This window comes from Bubalus kerabau, chromosome 6 (assembly GCF_029407905.1).
Source record: "Bubalus kerabau isolate K-KA32 ecotype Philippines breed swamp buffalo chromosome 6, PCC_UOA_SB_1v2, whole genome shotgun sequence".
Taxonomy (NCBI): Eukaryota; Metazoa; Chordata; class Mammalia; order Artiodactyla; family Bovidae; genus Bubalus; species Bubalus kerabau.
This window is the reverse complement of record NC_073629.1, coordinates 97,170,718-97,192,262: the sequence shown is the minus strand read 5'-3', so window position 1 is coordinate 97,192,262 and position 21,545 is coordinate 97,170,718. Positions and strand designations below refer to the sequence as shown.

General features: G+C 38.3%; 1 protein-coding gene and 1 non-coding gene across 2 annotated transcripts in view; both read right to left on the bottom strand.

Annotated features, from left to right (window-relative positions):
• The window catches only part of AGBL4 (AGBL carboxypeptidase 4), a 1,384,238-nt gene that overhangs the window by 1,087,814 nt on the left and 274,879 nt on the right, over window positions 1-21,545 (bottom strand). The window lies entirely within an intron of this gene.
• Window positions 8,163-8,235, bottom strand: TRNAC-GCA (transfer RNA cysteine (anticodon GCA)). The gene has a single exon. It is a non-coding gene; the product is annotated as a tRNA-Cys (tRNA).

Below are 21,545 nucleotides of genomic sequence, written 5' to 3'. Positions count from 1 at the left end.
CATGGACAGAGGAGCCTGGCAGGCTACAGTCCATAGGGTTACAAAAAGTCAAACACAATGGAAATGACTTAGCATGTATGCAGAGATTAAAGAAAAAAAGTATATTTAAAAATAAAAATATGAAGCAATTAGAAATTTATCTTTCATTTACTGAAACTTAATAAATGGAAATTAAGTGTCTATTTTAATTAAACAATCTTTTAATTGAACAACTTAATTGTAATATCTTATTTTTTTTAATTTTCCACTAACTCCTATGTACCCAGAGTGGGCAGTATTATTTAATTCACAGTGATATTTACCTATCATTTTAATCATTCAACTAAATTTCTTTTAATTAACAAATGTCTTTTTAAGTTCCTAGTCTTGTGTGTAACATTAAGATAAATCCAATCTTCATAATTCAGTTAAGTCCTTAGCATAATAAAAAAGTTGGCTTCATTTTTCTTACTAGAGTAATGCTACTAAAGGTCCAAGTTTATGATATACTACTGTACCAAAATATAGAAGGAATATTACTTAGGAAAACCACCAGGTAAATTGTTCCACATGTCTAAAGTTTGGCTTTTGCTTTTTAGTAAAATGGAAATGACAATTTATATTATTACATAATACAGTTTACATGGAATCTGCATGGGGTGACTATGTAAAGTTACTAATGTTGTGCTTGGATCACAATAGAACCCTGATAGTATAGAGCTACTAATAATTATGAAACCAAACTCAGCAATTCTAAGAACTAGAACTTTCCAAACTCAATGCTGTAATTGAGTTGGCATTCATAAGTGCCAGGTAATCACCTAATCTGTATATGGCTAAAATCTCCTACTAAGGGTCACTAGCTGACAGTAACAAGAAGATAAGGTGGTAAACTTGCATGGCTCATTTTGCACCAAAATCCAACCACATATCTTATTCTATGCCTGTCCCCTGGCCAGCACTGTTCCTCTCTAGTCTAGACCTCTAATCCACAATTTGATGCTCCATTTCTCAAGTCACCTCTGAACTATTCTCCACCAGTAAACTTTCCACAACTAATACATCTCTCTTGCAACTTTTCTGAATGCCAGAAAAAGCATTAGCCTTGAAAAAGATTTAAAAATTCATCTGAATTGGAAAGGATGAAGTAAAACTGCGCTACCTACAGATGACATGACACTAATGCTAATGCTAAGTCGCTTCAGTCGTGTCCGACTCTGTGTGACCCCATAGACGGCAGCCCACCAGGCTCCACCGTCCCTGGGATTCTCCAGGCAAGAATACTGGAGTGGGTTGCCATTTCCTTCTCCAATGCATGAAAGAGAAAAGTGAAAGTGAAGTAGCTCAGTCATGTCCGACTCTTAGCGACCCCATGGACTGCAGCCTACCAGCTCCTCTGTCCATGGATTTTCCAGGCAAGAGTAGTGGAGTGGGGTGTCATTGCCTTCTCCGAAGATTCCACCAAAAAAAAAAAAAAAAAAAAAATATTAAAACAAATAAATGAATTCAGTAAAGATACAAAAAAATCAACATAAAATTACTTGAGTTTCTATACACTAATAACAAACTAACAGGAGAAATTAATAAAACAATCCTATTTATAATTGCACTGAAAAGAATAAAATATCTAAGAATAATGTTACCAAGGAAGTGAATGAATTGTAGTCTAAAAACAGTAAGACTTGATGAAAGACATTGAAAATGTCATAAATAAATGGAAAAATATATCATGTTCAAGGAAGGAAAAATCAGTTTGGCTAAAATTCCCATACTACTCACAGCAAGATTCAATGCAATCCTTATGAAGATACTGATGACATTTTCAGAGTACTGAAATAAATAAATCTAAAATTTATATGGAACTACAGAAGACCTCAAATAGCCAAAGCAATCTTATAAAAGAAGAACAAAGCTGGGAACAACCGCAATCCCTGATTTCAAACTATACTACAAAGCTATAGTAATCAAAACAGTATAGCACTGGCACACAACAGACACATTGAGTAATAAAACAGAACAGAAAGCCCCAAGTAAACTCATACTTATGGTCAGTTAATTTACAACAAACAAGGCAAGAACATACTACGGGGAGAAGATGATATCTTCAACAAATGGTGTTGGACAGTTACATGCAAAAGAATAAAGTTTGACTAGTCTGTAATACCATAAATAAAAATAAACTCGAAATGGATTAAAGACTAAATGTAAGGCCTAAAACCATAAAACTTCTAGAAGATAACACGGCAGTATATTCTTTGACTTTGAGGGCTTCCCTCATAGCTCAGTCAGTAAAGAATCTGCCTGCAATGCAGGAGACCTGGGTTCGATTTCTGGGTCAGGAAGACCCCCTGGGGAATGAAATGGTAACCCACTCCAGGTTTCTTGCCTGGAGAATCTCATGGATAGAGGAGCCTGGCAGGCTACAGTCCATGGGGTCGCAAGAATGGGATACGACTTAGTGACTAAACCACCACCATACTCTTTGACAACAGTCTTAGCAATACTTTTTACAATCTATCTCCTCAGACAAGAGAAACAGAAGCAAAGAAACAAACCCCCCAAAATGGGATTATATCAAACTAAAAATCTTTTGCACAATAAAGGAAATCATCAACAAAATAAAAAGGCAACTAACTGAACAGGAGAAGATATTTGCAAATCGTATATCTGATAAGGGGTTAATGTCCAAAATATGGGCTTCGCTGGTGACTCAGATGGTAAAGAATCTGCCTGCAATGCAGGAGACCCAGGTCCAAATCCTGGGTCAGGAAGATCTCATGGAGGAGGGACTGGCTACCCACTCTAGTATTCTTGCCTGGAGAATTCCACAGACAGAGGAGTGTAGCAGGCTTCTCCATGGGGTCCCAAAGAGTCAGGCAAGACTGAGCTTGAGTGACTATCCAAAATGTATAGAGAACTCATACAACTCAATATAAAAAATCTGAATAAAAAATGGGCAGAGGACCTGAAAAGATATTTTCCAAGGAAGACATACAAATGGCCAATGGGCACATGAAAAGATGTTCAACATCCCTAATCATTAGGGAATTCAAATCAAAACCATAATGAGAGATCACTTCACACCTGTCAGAATGGCTATTATCAAAAAGATAAGAAATAACAAATGTTGATGATAAGGATGTGGAGAAAAGGGAACCTTTGTGTACTACTGAGAATTTAATTTGGTGTAGCCACCACGAAAAACAGTATAGAAGTTTTTTAAAAATTAAAAATAGAACTATTAATACCAAATGATCCAGCAATCCCACTTCTGGGTATTTATTGAAAGAAAACCAAAACACTAATTCAAAAAGATAAATATGCACTCCAATGTTCACTCAGGTACTATTTATAATAACAAAGATACAGATACAGTCTGAGGGTCCATAGATAGATGAATAAATAAAGACACACACACACACACAAACACACATGAATATAGCTCAGACATTAAAAAGAATGAAATCTTGCCCTTTTCAACAACATGGATAGATCAAGAAGGTATTATGCTTATTGCAATAAGTTATACAGATAAAAACAAATACAGTATAAGCTCATTTAGATATAGAATCAGAAAACAGATAAGCAGACAAAGCAAAACAATAACAGATTCTTTGATATAGAGAATAAACTGGTGGTGCCCAGAAGGGTGGGAGTGGGAGATGAGCTAAATAAGTGAAAAGGATTAACGAGTACAAGCTTCCAGTTATAAAGTGAATCAGTTATGGGAATAGAGATGTAATGTACAGCATAAGGAATATAATCACTAATATTACATTAACTCTACAGAGACAGTTACTAGACTTAATCAAATGGTAATCATTTCATAATGTATAGAAGAAATATTGAGACACTATGCTGTATAATTTAAAATATTTTTTATAAAAGATGAGGAAGCTAAAACTCAAGAGAGGAGAAGAGAACTGAACAAAGCAATACAATGTATGTTTAACCAATAACTATTTTTAATCACTAATACTAAGGCTAAAGATAATAATAAACCCCTGTTCTTAATTAAGTTGTACCCTATTAGGCTGAAATTATGTAAAGGAGGACACCATAGTATGATCAAATAAGGTCAGATGAATCTTCACAATTTTTCTCATTACTCTTTTTTGATACCACTCCTATTTTTCTTATTTTCAAAATTAATAGTAAAATAACCCCACTAATAAAATAAAATCAGGAGATAATTATATTATTGACAATATATTTAAAATTATTTTCTAAGCATTTTCAATCTATAAAAATACTTCATTTTTATAGATCTGATTATTAATGACATTTAATTGAATTTAGTTTCAGTATAAAATATCTTGCTCTTTCTCCTGGAAAGCATAAAAGAGATGGTATACCATCATATCTAGTCACCACATGCATTACGTACATGGAAATAGAAAAATTAACATGATACTTATTAATCAGTAGGAGACTGTACCAGTTTCAAATTTTGTTTCATTTGAAAAAAACATTTCTTATTGTTTCTTGGTCTTATCTTTCACATTAGTTGCTCAAAGCTAAACTGGGGTTTATTTCATATTTGTGTTTGTGTAAAGCTCTGTTAATGTTAATTTGTTTTATATTTGGTTATATCTGCTGAAGATACCAGGGCTTCCAAGGTGGCTCAGTGCTAAAGAATTCACCTGCTAACCAGGAGACCTAGGTTTGATCCCTGGATGGGGAAGATCCCCTGGAGAAGGAAATTGCAATCCACTCCAATATTCTTGCCTAGGAAATCCCATGGACAGAGGAACCTGGCAGGCTATAGTCCATGGGGTGGTAAAGAGGCGGACAAGGTTGAGCAACTAAACAGCAGCAGCAGCAATAGCTGAAAATACCACCCCCTACCCTTTTTTCATCTGAGAATTCTAATTCATCCTTCAAGACTCCACTTCAGTGGTTTCTCTAGGAGGTTGGTCCTGAACCTTTCCTCTGGACTTTTTAAGCATCAAGAGCACATCACTTAGGCATTATAATATCATATATTAAGGATCTGCTTGTGCAAATCCTTCCTCCAGGAGCCTAAGCTCCCCAACAGATACATGGGTCATATCCTATTTATCTTTTATCTTCAGCCCCTAGCTCAGTACCTGCTTTATAAAAAGGGCTCAAGAGCCTGGTGGGCTTCCGTCTATGGGGTCACACAGAGTCGGACACGACTGAAGTGACTTAGCAGCAATACAATTTTGCTCAATTAAACTGAACAGTGGAGAAAAGTGTATTGTACTCCTGATCAAGCAGGAAAATGAACTAGATAAAATCCAGATCTTGTTACTTAACATCTCTTTACCCTAGTGGCTTTGGCTTAATAATAATAGCACTCATAAATAATACTGAAAGTTAATATTTAATGTATATTACGAATCAGATAATTTGCCAAACATTAACCTGCTGCTGCTGCTGCTAAGTCGCTTCAGTCATGTCCGACTCTGTGCGACCCCATAGACGGCAGCCCACCAGGCTCCCCCATCCCTGGGATTCTCCAAGCAAGAACACTGGAGTGGGTTGCCATTTCCTTCCCCAAAACATTAACCCAGGGTAGTATATTAGTTCTCCAGTGCTGCCATAACAAAATACCACAGACTGGCTGACTTAAACCACAGCAATTTATTTTTCCACAATTCTGGACTCTAGAAGTTCAAGATCAAGTGGTCAGCAGGTTTGGTTTCTTCTAAGGCATCTCCCCTTGCAGATGGCCATCTCCCAGAATACATCTCCCATGTATTCACATGGTCATCTTTTTGTGTTTTCTATAAACTCCTCTTGCTAGAACACCAGACATATGGTTGAGGTGCGACCTTTACAGTCCCATTTTTAACGTAACTATCTGTTTAAAGCTCCATACAGAGGTACTGGGAATTACAGCTTCAGTATAAAGCATTTGGAGGGGACACAATTTAGCCCATAACATGTAAGTATTATTGTTTTCCTTATAATCAAATGAGCAAACCAAGGCCTAGTGAGCACGGCAAACAGACTCTAAAATAGCCCCCAGGGAACCTGACCTCCTGATATTCACATCTCTGTGTACTCACCTCCTCCTAGGTATGGATGGAACCTATGACTTGTTTCTAACTAATGGAACATGGAAAAAGTAATGGGATGTCACTTACATGATTAGGTACCATAAGATTGTAACTTCTATCTTGCTAGAAGGTTCTCCCTATTGCCTTATCCATTTTCATGCTTTGATGAAGAAAGCAGCCATGTTAGGGAGACCCATGTAGCAAGGAACTGTGGGCAGCTTCTAGTCATTAAGAAATGAGACCCTCTGTCAAATAGACTGCAAGAAACTAAATTTGGCCCAACAACTATGTGAACTTGGAAAAGATTCTTTCCCAGTCAAGGTTTCAGATGACATCCCAGACTGGTTGACATTTGATTGTAACCTCATAAGAAATTCTGAAACAGAGGACCCAGCTAAGCCATGCATGGATTCTTGACTCAAACACATTTGTGAGATTATAAAAAGTGTGCTTTTAAGCCACTGAGTCGGTAGGCAAAATTGTTACACAGCAGTAGATAATATGGTGAGATTAGTCAAACTTCACATATGAGTGAGTGTTCGAGCTGAGATCTGAACTCTGATCTCGGTGACTCCAAAACCATCTATGCCACATGAGCACCTGTCATGAAGGACTGCTGTAAGGATTAGACACATATAAAATGCGTCTAATTTAAAATGCACCGATTCTTGATCTGGAGTGATATAAATGGGGAGGAAAGCTAAAAATAGAGTGGATATATGTACATGTATCTGATTCAATTTGCTGTACAGCAAAAAGAAAACATTGTAAAACAACTATACTACAATAAAAATTAATAAAAGGCACAGTCTTTGACACCTAATAAGAATTCCTTAAACGGTCTTTTTTGTTGTTGTTGTTTTAAAGTTACACAACCATGCCTATTGTCAAACAAAGGCAAATACTATCTGAAAGGTGAGAAAGGGAAAAGGGCTTACAGCAAACTGACTGAACACAAATCAAAGCTATATTAGATTTCAGACTTCACATTTATAAATTTAGCCTAGTAAGGCTACTCTTAGAGTCATATAGCCAAGTTTCCATTTTTTGCTTAAAAACTATTGAACTCAATATTTGAGGACACTACAATATAAAATTTAGCATAATCTCAATCCTCTTGCCCTTAAATTTTTGTTGTCAACATAAGATAACATGCATCAACATACAAAGGGTCTTGGGAACATAGAGGGGGGGAAAACTTACTAAGTAGTCTTAGATATCCAGTGGGCACTCACTAATTGAAAGAATGAATGAAATGATCTCCTGTATCTCCCACTTTAATTAGGTCATTCATTTAGGGAGGCATTGAGCTCACTGCAGATGGTGACTGCAGCCATGAAATTAAAAGATGCTTGCTCCTTGGAAGGAAAGCCATGACCAACCTAGACAGCATATTAAAAAGCAGAGACATTACTTTGCCAACAAAGGTCCATCTAGTCAAAGCTATGGTTTTTCCAGTAGTCATGCATGGATGTGATACTTGCACTAAAAAGAAAGCTGAGAGCCGAAGAATTGATGTCTTTGAACTGTGATGTTGAAGAAGACTCTTGAGAATCCCTTTGACTGCAAAGAGATCCAATCAGTCCATCCTAAAGGAAATCAGTTCTGAATATTCATTGGAAGGACTGATGTTGAAGCTGAAACTCCAATCCTTTGGCCACCTGATGCGAAAAACTGACTCACTAGAAAAGACCTTGATGCTGGGAAAGATTGAAGGCAAGAGGAAAAGGGGATGACAGAGAATGGATGGTTGGATGGCATCACTGACTCAATGGATATGAGTTTGAGTAAGCTTCAGGAGTTAGTGATAGATGGGGTGGCTTGGCGTACTGTAGTACTTGGGAGTCGCAAAGAGACGGACACAACAGAGCGACTGAACTGAACTGAGCTTGAATAAAGTTTCACTGGATTTAATCACTATACAGATTTCAGGATCATAAAATTGGACTTACAAGGCTTATAACTTGGCTCACCCACTTGCCAGTTATGTAACTATGAGATCACCAAAACTCTCTCTTCCTTAGCATTAAAGTGAAGTCACTCAGTCGTGTCCGACTCTTTGCGACCCCATGGACTGCAGCCTATCAGGCTCCTCCATCCATTGGATTTTCCAGACAAGAGTGTTGGAGTGGATTGCCATTTCCTTCTCCAGGGGATCTTCCTGACCCAGGAATCGAACCTGGGTCTCCTGCATTGCAGGCAGACGCTTTACCGTCTGAGCCACCAGGGAAGCACTTCCTTAGCATTACCATCTCCTAAAATGGAAGCTCCATTATCATACTGTCATGATGAAGCATCTTAAGGTCACAGTGAGCTAGGACTCACCATATTGTGGATGGAGAGGGTAATGCATATCTGAAGTTGTTAATATTCCAGTTTGTGATTTATCCAGCCTGACATTTCACATGATGTACTCTGCATAGACGTTAAATAAGCAGGGTGACAATATACAGCCTTGACATACTTCTTTCCCAATTTTGAACCAGTCAGTCATTCTATGTCTGGTTCTAACTGTTGCTTCCTGACCATTCTCAAGAGACTAGGAAGGTGGTCTGGTATTCCCATATCTTTAAGAATTTTCCATGGTTTGTTGTGATCCAGAGTCGAAAGCTTTATCATAGTCAATGAACCAGAAGTAGATGTTTTTCTAGAATCCTCTTGCTTTCTCTACGATCCAGCAAATATTGGCAGGTTGATCTCTGGTCCCTCTGCCTTTTCCAAATCCAGGTTCTACATCTGGAAGTTCTTGGTTCATATACTGCTAAAGTCTAGCTTGAAGGATTTTGAGCATAACCTTACAAACATGTGAAATGAGCACAATTGTACAATAGTCTGAACATTTTTGGCATTACCCTTCTTTGGGATTGGAATGAAAAATTGACCTTTTCCAGCCCTGTGGCCACTGCTGAATTTCCAAATTTGCTTATATATTGAGTACAGCACTTTCACAACATCATTTTTGGGATATTAAATAGCTCAATTGGTATTCCATTACCTTCACTAGCTTTGTTTGTAGTAGTGCTTCCTAAGGCCCCCTTGACTTCACACTCCATGATATCTGATGCTAGGTGAGTGACCACATCATCATGGCTATCCAGGTCATTCAGACCTTTTTTGTATAGTTCTTCTGTGTATCCTTGCCACCCCTTCTTAATCTCTTCTGCTTCTGTTAGGTCCTTACCATTTCTGTCCTTTAGCATGCCCAGCCTTGCATGAAATATTCCCTTGATATCTCCAATTTTCTTGAAGAGATTTCTAGTCTTTCCCATTCTATTGTTTTCTTCTATTTCTGTGCATTGTTCATTTAAGAAGGCCTTCTTATATCTCCTTGCTTATTCTCTGGAACTCTGCTTTAGTTGGGTAAATCCCTCCCTTTCTCCCTTGTCTTCACTTCTCTTTTCTTCTTGACTATTTATAAAACTGTCTCAGACAACCACTTTGCCATCTTGCATTTCTTTGGAATGGTTTTGGTCACTGCCTCCTGTACAATGTTACTAACTTCTGTCCATAGTTCTTCAGACACTCTGTTTAACAGATTTAATCCCTTAAATCTATCTGTCACCTCCTTTTTATGGCTGAAAGTGAAGAGGTACTAAGGAGCCTCTTGATGCAGGTGAAAGAGGAGTGTAAAAACAGCTGGCTTAAAACTTAATATGAAAAAAACTAAGATCATGGCATCTAGTCCCATCACTTCATGGTAAGTAGAAGGGGAAAAAGGGGAAAAGGTGACAGATTTTCTTGGGCTCCAAAATCACTGTGAATGGTGACTGTAGTCATGAAATTAAAAGACACATGCTCCTTGGAAGAAAAGCTGACAAACCTAGACAGTGTATTAAAAAGCAGACATATCACTTTGCCAACAAAGGGTCTGTATAGTCAAAGCCATGGTTTTTCCGGTCGTCATGTACGGATGTAAGAACTAGATCATAAAGAGGGCTGAGCCCCACACCTTCCCCCCACACACACACACACAAAAAAAAGGATTGATGCTTTCAAATTGTAGTGCTGGATAACACTCTTGAGAGTCCCTTGGCCTGCAAGGAGATGAAACCAGTCAATCCTAAAGGAAATCAACTCTGAATATTCATCGGAAGGACTGCTGCTGAAGCTGAAGCTCCAATACTTCGGCCACCTGATGCAAAGAGCCAACTCACTGGAAGAGACCCTGATGCTGGGAAAGACTGAAGGCAGGAGGAGAAGGGGACAACAGAGAATGAGATGATTTGATGGCATCACCTACTCAATGGACATGAATCTGAGAAAACTCTGGGAGATAGTGAAGGCTAGGGGAGCCTGTTATGTTGTAGTCCACAGGGTCACAAAGAGTTGGACACAACTTAGCAACTGAACAGCAAAAATAAAGTGTACTGCTCCCTTGGATTCCTCATAACAAACCAAAGAAATTGACAAAGTACACATATGGAAAGAAAAAAATCTATCTTTATAAAAGCAATTGGTTTATTCATGTGATAGCTCAAGTTTCCAGAGTAACCCAAAATATTTTTTTTAATTTTCTCTACCACACACCCTATCAACATTTCCCGAGACATCTAGGGTGGCTTCTTCCCACCTTCCAACACTTCATAGGAAGTAAAAGTGGATGGATACAGCCTGATAATTTATTTCAGCAAAAAAGACTCTGGAAAAACTGTTTTATACTAAAAAAGTATCGCTGCCAACATATCCCTACCTACCTCAGAAAAAGTAATGCAGTCTGCATCATGACTTCTCTTTTAACTTGAAATTTTTTTTTGATTGTGTATATAATCTTTTTTGGATGAGATTTACTCATTTATAACCACCTTCCCATGATATTTATAAATAAACTTTTGATTCTCTTCCCACACATTTTGAATGGAAAGCTAAATGTTGACTGTACACAGAAAAGGAAAACTCTCTACAAACAAAATGAAATGAAATTGATACCTAGCTAACAGCTTTAGGTTCAAACTTGCTCACATTTAGAATATGTACATTTTTCCATGTCTATTTTGTTGATATTACTCTTTAAACTCCAGTGTGCAGAGTTAAGTATAATTGTATTCAGAACAAAATTTGCTCAGTAATGAATTGCCCCTAAGTGGAGTCACTTGCAACAGTTCAAACCAATATTTTCCTGGGTCTTAGGGTTATTGAGATGAAAAAGCCTAGCCCCTGGCAGCAAAAATGTCACATACTAACAAAGGAGAAGATAATCACAACACAATATGGTAAATACAAAGGCATAGGAAGTAGGGAACATAAGGGACCAAGTGGGGCTCAGGCTGAAAGATTTAGAAAAGCATTCTTAGAGGAGGTAAAGCCTCAGTTATCTTTTTTCCTCTTTTTTCTTTCTATAAGTGATTCTATTTTTCTAAATGATTTGTGAAGGGTAAATAATAATTATACAGGAAAAGGAGTGGGAATGATACAGAGCATTTCAGGAAGTAAGAATAATTGAACCAAGGCATAAAATTGTGAAAAGTATAGTATGACTTGGGAAATATAAACAGGTGAATGATAAAAACTAGTGTTTGGAGTAACGAGAAATATGGCTAAAGTAGTCGCCAGAGAGTAGATGAGCAATTTCCAACACTCCAAGACTACAATGAGTGTAGCATATTGAGAGAAAACAGAAGGCCAGTGTTGCTAATGCAGAGTATCTGAAAAGTCTAATGAGGGAAACCAGGTTGGAGGGGCAGGCAAACACCACATCAGGGAGAGCCTGTAGTCCTTGGGAAAAAGTCCAAATTTCACTCTGGCTATACTCAGAATTCAATAAAGCATGTTAAGCAGGGAGCACAACTCTACACACACACATACACACACATAGCTTTATATCTATAATCAGGGAGACCAGTTAGAAAGCTCACAAAGCAACAGAGATAATGATTTATTGAAGCAATGGAGGTGATAAAATTATCAGGTTCAGAATATTTTCTAATAAAACTTTCTGATGGATTAAAATTATGAAGTGAGGATGAGAGATAAAGAGACCAAGGGTGATTCCAGGTTGTGCCATCTACTGAAACGAGGAAAGCTTAGTGCCTAGAAGACTTAAAAGTGAGTCAAAAGTTCTACTTGGGCCATGTTAAGTTTCAGGTGCAGATTAGTACCAAATGTAGATGCCAAAAAGGCAATATAGAGAAGAGGAAATAGATTAGGAAGAAAAATCTGTATTAACTGAATGTGGGCCATGAGATGAAGGACAGAATCAAAAAAACTATACCCAACACCCCATTCCTGGGTTCTTGACTTTCTTCACTTATAAAACACATTTTGTTCTGTTTATAGCATTTGGACACCAAGGGTCATTCATATCTTCAAATTCTCTAACTACACTTACAGGAACACATTCACTGAAACACAGTATGGAAACAAAATGAAAATACACCCCACCACCTCAGATCATTTATTGATGAGAGGAATAAAAAAATTTTTTTAAGTAGTTCTGTCCATGCTTAACTACTGAGATCCTTTGGTTGTTATTCTGACTGCTTACTCAACCTTATTTATGGCATTGAGACCAGAAATGGTACTGTAATGCCATAAAGTATTTTAATTGAAACATAATGACATATAGAGTTGCTACTACTAACTAATAGTAGCATCCTTACCCTACAAGGGTACCACTGCACCTGAACACTTTGTTTCCTCTTTTGTAGTTCATTGCTCGATCTCTCAGTCATGTATGACTCTTTATGACCCTATGGACTGCAGTCACCAGGCTTTTCTATCCTTCGCTATCTCCCAGAGTTTGCTCAAATTCATATCCATTGAGTCAATCATGCCATCCAGCCATCTCGTCCTCAGTCACCCCGTTCTCCCCCTGCCTTCAATCTTTTCCAGCATCAGGGTCTTTTCCAGTGAGTTGGATCTTCACATCTGGTACCCAAAGTACTGGGTCTTCAGCTTCAGCTGAAGCATCAGTCCTTCCAATGAATATTCAGGTTTGACTTCCTTTATGATTGACTAGTTTCATCTCCTTGCTATCCAAGGAACTCTCAAGAGTCTTCTCCAGCACCACAATTCAAAAGTATAAATTCTTCAGTGCTCAGCCTTTTTTTTTTTTAAATATATTTTATTGAAGTATAGTTGACTTACAATGTCTCAGGTGCACATCAAAGTTATTCAGTAATACATATATATTATTTTTGAAATTATTTCCATCACAGGTTATTACAAGAGATTGACTATGATTCCCTGTGCTATATGGTAAACCTTTGTTGCTAATTGCATATCTATTTTTTAATTAGAAATCTAGCATTCTATTCATACTAAGTCAAACAAGTGGAATCAAAATGTCATAATTTTTAGTTGACAAAAAATCATAAGTTTTCTAATATATATATTATATATATATATGTACACAAAAGTTTTTCTACTATACTTGATAAGGGCTTGAGAAAGAACATCAAAAAAATGAGATGGAAAAATTGGAGAACATAAACTAAATGAAATGGGAGCACTGAATATGAAATATAAAAACTGAAACAAACTAGGTAAAAGTAAAACATCATCATATAGTTCAGTTGTTTTTAAACATGACTGCTCATTAGAAATATATTTGGTGCTCTGGAGAAAAAAGGCAATACTTGAGCATTTGTATTTTTCAAAAAAATTCAAGATAATTCTGATATGTATGTGGATTTTAAAAAACAATTACTGGTTTTTCTATTAGATCCTAATTTTGGTGATATAGATTTCTATTATTTTTCTGTTGCCCAATCATGATACAATGGTATTAAGTGAGTAACAGTTATATAATCACTATAGTAAAAGATGGTTATCAGTTTTCACAATCAATAGACAGACAAAAAACAAAAGACAATTATAATTGCAAGCCATAATGCGAACACGATTAACTTAACAATATAAAATAATTACATACACTTGTGGGAGGTTAAGTAGAATGATGTGGTAAATGGAGGTGCATACATGTACATATTTTCCCCCACCCAGTTTTGGTTGGTGCATTTAATCCATTTACATTTAAGGTAATGATTGATAATAGGTATGATCCTATTACCATTTTCTTAATTGTTTTCGGTTTATTTTCTGTAGGTCTTTTCCTTCTCTTGTGTTTCCTGCCTAGAGAAGTTCCTTTAGCATTTGTTGCAAAGCTGGTTTGGTGGTGCTGAACTCTCTTAACTTTAGCTTGTCTAGAAATCTTTTGATTTCTTCAACAAATCTTAAGGAGAGTCTTGTGGGGTAAAGTATTCTTGGTTGTAGGCTTTTCTCTTTCATCAGTTTAAATACATCATACCTTTACTTTCTGACTTGGAGAGTTTCTGTTGAGATATCAGCTGATAGCCTGATGGGAGTTCTTTTGTATATTATTTATTGTTTGTCCCTTGTTGCTTTTAATATTTTATCTCTGTCTTTAATTTTTGTCAGTTTGATTATTATGTGTCTATGTGTGTTCCTCCTTGGGTTTATCCTGCCTAGGACTCTCTGTGCTTCCTGGATTTGGTTGACTATTTCCTTTCCCATGTTTGGGAAGTTTTTAGCTATTATCTCTTCAAATATTTTCTCAGGTCTTTTCTCTCTCTCTTCTCATTCTACAACCCCTATAATGTGAATGTTGATGTGTTTAATATTGTCCTAGAGGTCTCCCCGCAACATTCAGAAAACGAAGATCATGGCATCTGGTCCCATCACTTCATGGGAAATAGATGGGGAAACAGTGGAAACAGTGTCAGATTTTATTTTTTTGGAGCTCCAAAATCACTGCAGATGGTGACTGCAGGCATGAAATCAAAAGATGCTTACTCCTTGGAAGAAAAGTTATGTCCAACCTAGAGAGCATATTGAAAAGCAGAGACATTACTTTGCCAACTAAGGTCCGTCTAGTCAAGGCTATGGTTTTTCCTGTGGTCATGTATGGATGTGAAAGTTGGACTGTGAAGAAGGCTGAGGGCCAAAGAATTGATGCTTTTGAACTGTGGTGTTGGAGAAGACTCTTGAGAGTCCCTTGGACTGCAAAGAGATCCAACCAGTCCATTCTGAAGGAGATCAGCCCTGGGATTTCTTTGGAAGGAATGATGCTAAACTGAAACTCCAGTACTTTGGCCACCTCATGCGAAGAGTTGACTCATTGGAAAAGACTCTGATGCTGGGAGGGATTGGGGACAGAAGGAGAAGGGGACGACAGAGGATGAGATGGCTGGATGGCATCACTGACTCGATGGACGTGAATCTGAGTGAACTCCAGTTGTTGGTGATGGACAGGGAGGCCTGGCGTGCTGCGATTCATGGGGTCGCAAAGAGTCAGACACGACTGAGCGACTGAACTGAACTGAACTGAGAGGTCTCTTAGGCTGTCTTCATTTCTTTTCATTCTTTTTTCTATATTGTATTCTGTGGAAGTGATTTCCATCATTTTGTCCTCCAGGTCATTTTTGCATTCTTCTGCCTCAGTTATTCTGTTACTGATTTCTTCTAGTGTATTATTCATTTCTGTCTGGTTTAAGGTTCTTCTAGATCTTTGGTAAACATTTCTTGGATCTTCTCAATCTTTACCTCCATTCTTTTCCCAAGATCCTGGATCATCTTCACTTTCAGTATTTTGAATTATTTTTCTGGAAGGTTGCCTATCTCCACTCCATTTAGTTGTTTTTCTGGGATTTTATCATGTTCCTTCATCTGGGACATAACTTTCAGCTTTTTCACAATAATTAACTTTCTGTAATATGGTATTTTTTTTAGCTGCTGTGAGACCATGCTTCTTCCTGCTTCTCTCTGCCTTCTGATTGATAAGTCTAAGAGGCTTGTGTAGGCTTTCTGATGGGAGGGATTGGCCATGGGAAAAACTGGGTCTTGGTATGGTGGGCAAGGCCTTGCTAAGTAAAGATTTAATCCAATTATCTGCTGATAGGTTGAGTTGCACTCCCTCCCTGGTACTTGTTTGGCTTGAGGCGACCCAGCCCTGGGGTCTATGGACTCTGTGGTAGGGTTAATGGTGAACTCCAAGAGGGTTTATGCCAAGAGGCAACTTCCAGTTGCCCCATCTCTTTGGTGAGCCCCTGCTGACCCATGCCTCCACAGGAGGCCCTCCAACAGAACCATGTAGTTTTGGTTCAGTCTCCTGTGGAGTCACTGCTCCTCTCCTCTGGGTCTCAGTGTGTGCAAAATTTTGTTTGTGCCCTCCAAGACTGGAGTCTCTGTTTCCCTCAGTCTTTCAGAAGGACTAAAATCAAATCCCGCTGGCCCTCAAGGCCAGATTCCCTGGCGATTCCCAGTCCTTTGTTCAGATCCCCAGGCTGGGAAGCCAGACATAGGGTTCAGAACCTTCATAATAGTGCAAGAACTTCTTTGGTATTATTGTTCTCTAGTCTGTGGGTCACCCACCTGGTGGGTGTAGAATTTGATTTGATTGTGATTGCACCCCTCTTACCATCTCACTGAAGCTTCTTCTTTGTCTTTGGATGTGGGGTATCTTTTTTGGTGTGTTCCAGTGTCCTCCTGTCAATGGTTGTTCAACAGTTAGTTGCAATTTTGTTGCTCTTGCAGGAGATGAGTGTACATGCTTCTACTCCACCATCTTGAATCAGAAGCCACAGCCTTCTTTATGGTCCAATTCTCACATTCATACATCACTACTGGAAAAATCATAGCTTTGACTATACTGACTCTCTGTTGGCAAAGTGATGTGTTTGCTTTTTTTTTTTTTTTAATTATTTTATTTTATTTTTTAACTTTACAATATTGTATTGGTTTTGCCATATATCAACATGAATCCGCCACAGGTATACACGTGTTCCCCATCCTGAACCCTCCTCCCTCCTCCCTCCCTGTACCATCCCTCTGGGTCATCCCAGTACACCAGGCCCAAGCATCCAGTATCGTGCATCGAACCTGGACTGGCAACTCGTTTCATATATGATATTATACATGTTTCAATGCCATTCTCTCAAATCATCCCACTCTCTCCCTCTCCCACAGAGTCCAAAAGACTGTTCTATACATCAGTGTCTCTTTTGCTGTCTCATATACAGGGTTATTGTTACCATCTTTCTAAATTCCATATATATGCGTTAGTATACTGTATTGGTGTTTTTCTTTCTGGCTTACTTCACTCTGTATTTTTAATATGCTATCTCGGTTTGTTGTAGTTTTTCTTCCAAGGAGAAAGCATCTTTTAATTTCATGGCTTCAGTCACCATCCACAGTGATTTTGGAACCCCAAAAATAATAAAGCCTGTCACTGTTTACATTTTTTCCCCATCTATTTGACTTGAAGTGATGGGACCTAATGCCATGATGTTAGTTTTTTGAATGTTAAGTTTTAAGCCACCTTTTTCACTCTCCTCTTTCACGTTCATCAAGAGGGTCTTTAGTTCCTCTTTGCTTTCTGACATAAGGTTGGTGTCACCTGGATATTTGAGGTTATTGATATTTGTCCTTCTGTTCAGTTCAGTTCAGTCACTCAGTCATGTCCAGCTCTTTGCGACCCCATGAAGAGCAGCATGCCAGGCCTCCCTGTCCATCACCAACTTCCAGAGTTTACCCAAACTCATGGCCATTGAGTCTGTGATGCCATCAAACCATCTCATCCTCTGTCGTCCCCTTCTCCTCCTGTCCTCAATCTTGCCCAGCATCAGGGTCTTGTCCAATGAGTCAACTCTTCGCATCAGATGGCCAAAGTATTGGAGTTTCAGCTTCAACATCAGTCCTTCCAGTGAACACCCAGGACTGATCTCCTTTAAGATGGACTGGTTGGATCTCCTTGCAGTCCAAGGGACTCTCAAGGGTCTTCTCCAACACCAAAGTTCAAAAGTATCAATTCTTTGGTGCTCAGCTTTCCTTATTTGTCCTTCAGTTCAGTTCAGTCGCTCAGTCATGTCCGACTCTTTGCGACCCCATGAATTGCAGCACGCCAGGCCTCCCTGTCCATCACCAACTCCCAGAGTTCACTGAGACTCACGTCCATTGAGTCAGTGATGCCAGCCATCTCATCCTCTGTCATCCCCTTCTCCTCCTGCCCCCAATCCCTCCCAGCATCAGAGTCTTTTCCAATGAGTCAACTCTTCACATGAGGTGACCAAAGTACTGGAGTTTCAGCTTTAGCATCATTCCTTCCAAAGAAATCCCAGGAGTGATATCCTTCAGAATGGACTGGTTGGATCTCCTTGCAGTCCAAGGGACTCTCAAGAGTCTTCTCCAACACCACAGTTCAAAAGCATCAATTCTTCGGTGCTCAGCTTTCTTCACAGTCCAACTCTCACATCCAGTCCTTAGAGATATTATAACAATAAAAATGATTGAAACCAACCATCTTTTTAGCCCAGTAGGCAAGTTCTCACTCTCCATGCACAACCACATCAAGGCTTAATTAGTTAGGGAGAATGGCATTGAAACATGTAAAATATCATGTATGAAATGAGTTGCCAGTCCAGGTTCGATGCACGATACTGGATGCTTGGGGCTGGTGCACTGGGACGACCCAGAGGGATGGAATGGGGAGGGAGGAGGGAGGAGGGTTCGGGATGGGGAACACATGTATACCTGTGGCGGATTCATTTTGATATTTGGCAAAACTAATACAGTTATGTAAAGTTTAAAAATAAAATAAAATTAAAAAAAAAAGAAAACTAAAAAAAAAAAAAAGGCTTAATTAGTGACTCTTTTCAAGATACTTCAGAACCCAAGTGTTATTAATAACAACGTTTTTTCAAAGATGCTTTCAAAAACCACATCTAAGTCCTTGAGTGCATGGCAATACTCAATACTCAATCAGGAAAAATGATTTCTGCCTTACAGGGTCTAAGGACACTGGAGTCCCATCCAGTAAATTTTCTCTGCCAACAACCAGCTATTACTCTAAATATAAAACTCAATTCCAAATGTTAACCACAGGACAAATACATCTGTCCCACTTCATTCCTCATAAATAGATCTCATATACCCACCTAAGTCAGTTCTGGGTTCCATAAAAAACCATCCCCAGAGATCAGCATTCTTTCTAGAATTCATCCAAGTCAGTCTCACTTGCCAACACTGTTAAACCCTTGTTATTAGGAGTCTGTACTTCCTTAACTTATTTTGTCTCCATACTTCTATTTATGCTTTGTGCAGCCTTAGGATGGAAGGCCATATTTGGATTCCCAAATCCTAATTATCTTAGCTTCCAATAGCAACATTCTACCACAGGCATCAAGAAACCATAAACTAACACCACCCCCTTCCCAACTCCTGCTGTCCACTCCAGAGCTTTTGATCAGGAAAGGAAAACAGAATAAAAGCAATGTGACTAAAATGCATTTGGTGATCCTTGACATTATCTTTTAATAAAAAATGTAAGATTATTCCAAATCACTTAATTTGAGGGTTGAAATGAACCCTAAATCTGGTATATCACTCACTGTTGCCAGAACTGCCAGTATAATGCAGTTTCTTCACAGTATCATTCTCAAGAGGTGAGTTAAATTTTATCAAATATTCTTGGCCTCTTAAGGTACAAGTCATTTTAGAAAGCAAATGACTTGTTTCACAGGGACCTCTAGATCTACTCAACAATCTTGCTTTCTTCTCTGAAAATAACATACTTAGCTCACTTTGCTGCTGCTAAGTCACTTCAGTCGTGTCCGACTCTGTGCGACCCCGTAGACCGCAGCCCACCAGGATCCCCTGTCCCTGGGATTCTCCAGGCAAGAACACTGGAGTGGGTTGCCATTTCCTTCTCCGATGCATGAAAGTGAAAAGTGAAAGTGAAGTCGCTCAGTCGTGTCCGACTCTTAGCGACCCCATGGACTGCAGCCCACCAGGCTCCTCCATCCATGGGATTTTCCAGGCAAGAGTACTGGAGTGGGGTGCCAGTGCTTTAGCTCACTTTAGTTTTCCCCCTAAAATTTATTAGAGGTAAATCCAGTATTTGTGGGCTCAAAAGCTTATGGGGCTCCTCCTTAAGAAAGAGTGCAAAATTATTAATATGTAATCAGGAACAGTGCCTTAGAGGGGATCTGTGCAAATGAAGGACTCAGATGTAAGTTTCACTAGCTTCAGAGTTATGTGCCTTTATCAGGCACTGTACTTAAGCATTCAAGTACTTTATATGCTGTTTCTCATTTATTCTTCTATATAAGTCTATGAGGTAGTTATTTTGTTACACCTATTCCACAGGTGAGAATATCAAGGCCTCAAACGTATAAGAAATGTGCCCAAGGCCACACAGTCACAATCACAATGGAGAATTTTACATTTTACCTTTCAGAACAAAATACCACAAAAATAATCCCTATCTTAATCCTTGGTACTATCTGTGACAATTACAAGCTCTAAAGTGATACCTTTGCTTATTCACAACTCTAAAGCAAATCTCTTATTTTTACTCAGACTCAAAAGATAAATATCTATTGAAGTCATATTGAGCACCAAACACTGAGATAAATTATTCCTTTCACATATATTTTCTCATTTAAGGTCCAAATCAACAAATCCTGTGAGATAGATATGCTTATCCTTATTTTATAATAGGGGGGGAAATCAAATTCCAAGGGATAGAGCTGTTAAAGAAGATGCCTCTTGGGACATTTTGTTTGTTTGTTTTAATCTGCTAAATTCAATGCCTTAGAATATGCCTAGAGAATGACCACCCTATTATTCCTCATTGAATTCTGTGAGTTTCCTTCTCTCAAAAACAGATTTTATTTCAGTCCATCAAGATAACCTTCTTACATATAACATTGTTAATATGAAAATGTTAGTACAGTACTTTAGAAATTGCGAAAATATTCACAATCTAGTTTAAGCTTCAAACCAGTCTTTTAAACCTAATATTTTTTTCCCAGTTTCCATATGTGGAAGTAAGGCTCAGAAAAATAAGGAGTCTTGCCAACTTCATACAACTAGATAAAGGAGGTTATCCTCTTCAGCATGAACGCAGTTTCTAGCATGCAGATAGTCATGAGGAATTGTTTAGAAAATAAATGAATGAATGAATAACTGAATGTCTTATTCAAAGGGCAGTGTTATTTTCATTATAGCAGTACCTCCATGAAACAAATCAGAATTTAATTCTGAGTTACTGATCCCCTAGCAACCAGTATCAAAAAAAAAAATGTTACATTAACCTACTTGTTCTTCTATACATACAACAGAGTCTAGCTAACCCCTGTGTTGACTCATCTAGTTCTTGCAGTATAGAAACTCTCACCCATTCTCCAATTTTTCTTCTCCTCCTCCCCATCTTCACTGGCTCACCCATTCTGACTCCTCTTTAAAGTCTCAGCTCAGAGACCACCTACTCTGGGTACCTCCCTACCATCCTCTCCTGTGTGAGGGGTCCTTTTTCTTGCTCCCACAGCCTATGGGGCTTATCTCTATTGTTGCTCTCATTTCACCATATGACAAATGACCATTTATTTGCCTAACTTGCACTCAAGACTACTAGCTCTTTTGGGGCAGGATTCATGTTTTATTCATCCCTTTATCACTATGCCCAAGACAATAGCTTTACATAGTATGCCCACATCTAATATCCATCCATAAATGTTTGAATAAAAGTAAATACTTTCTTAATGGAACTCTATATCAAAAGATTCTGTTCTTTGTCACTAATTA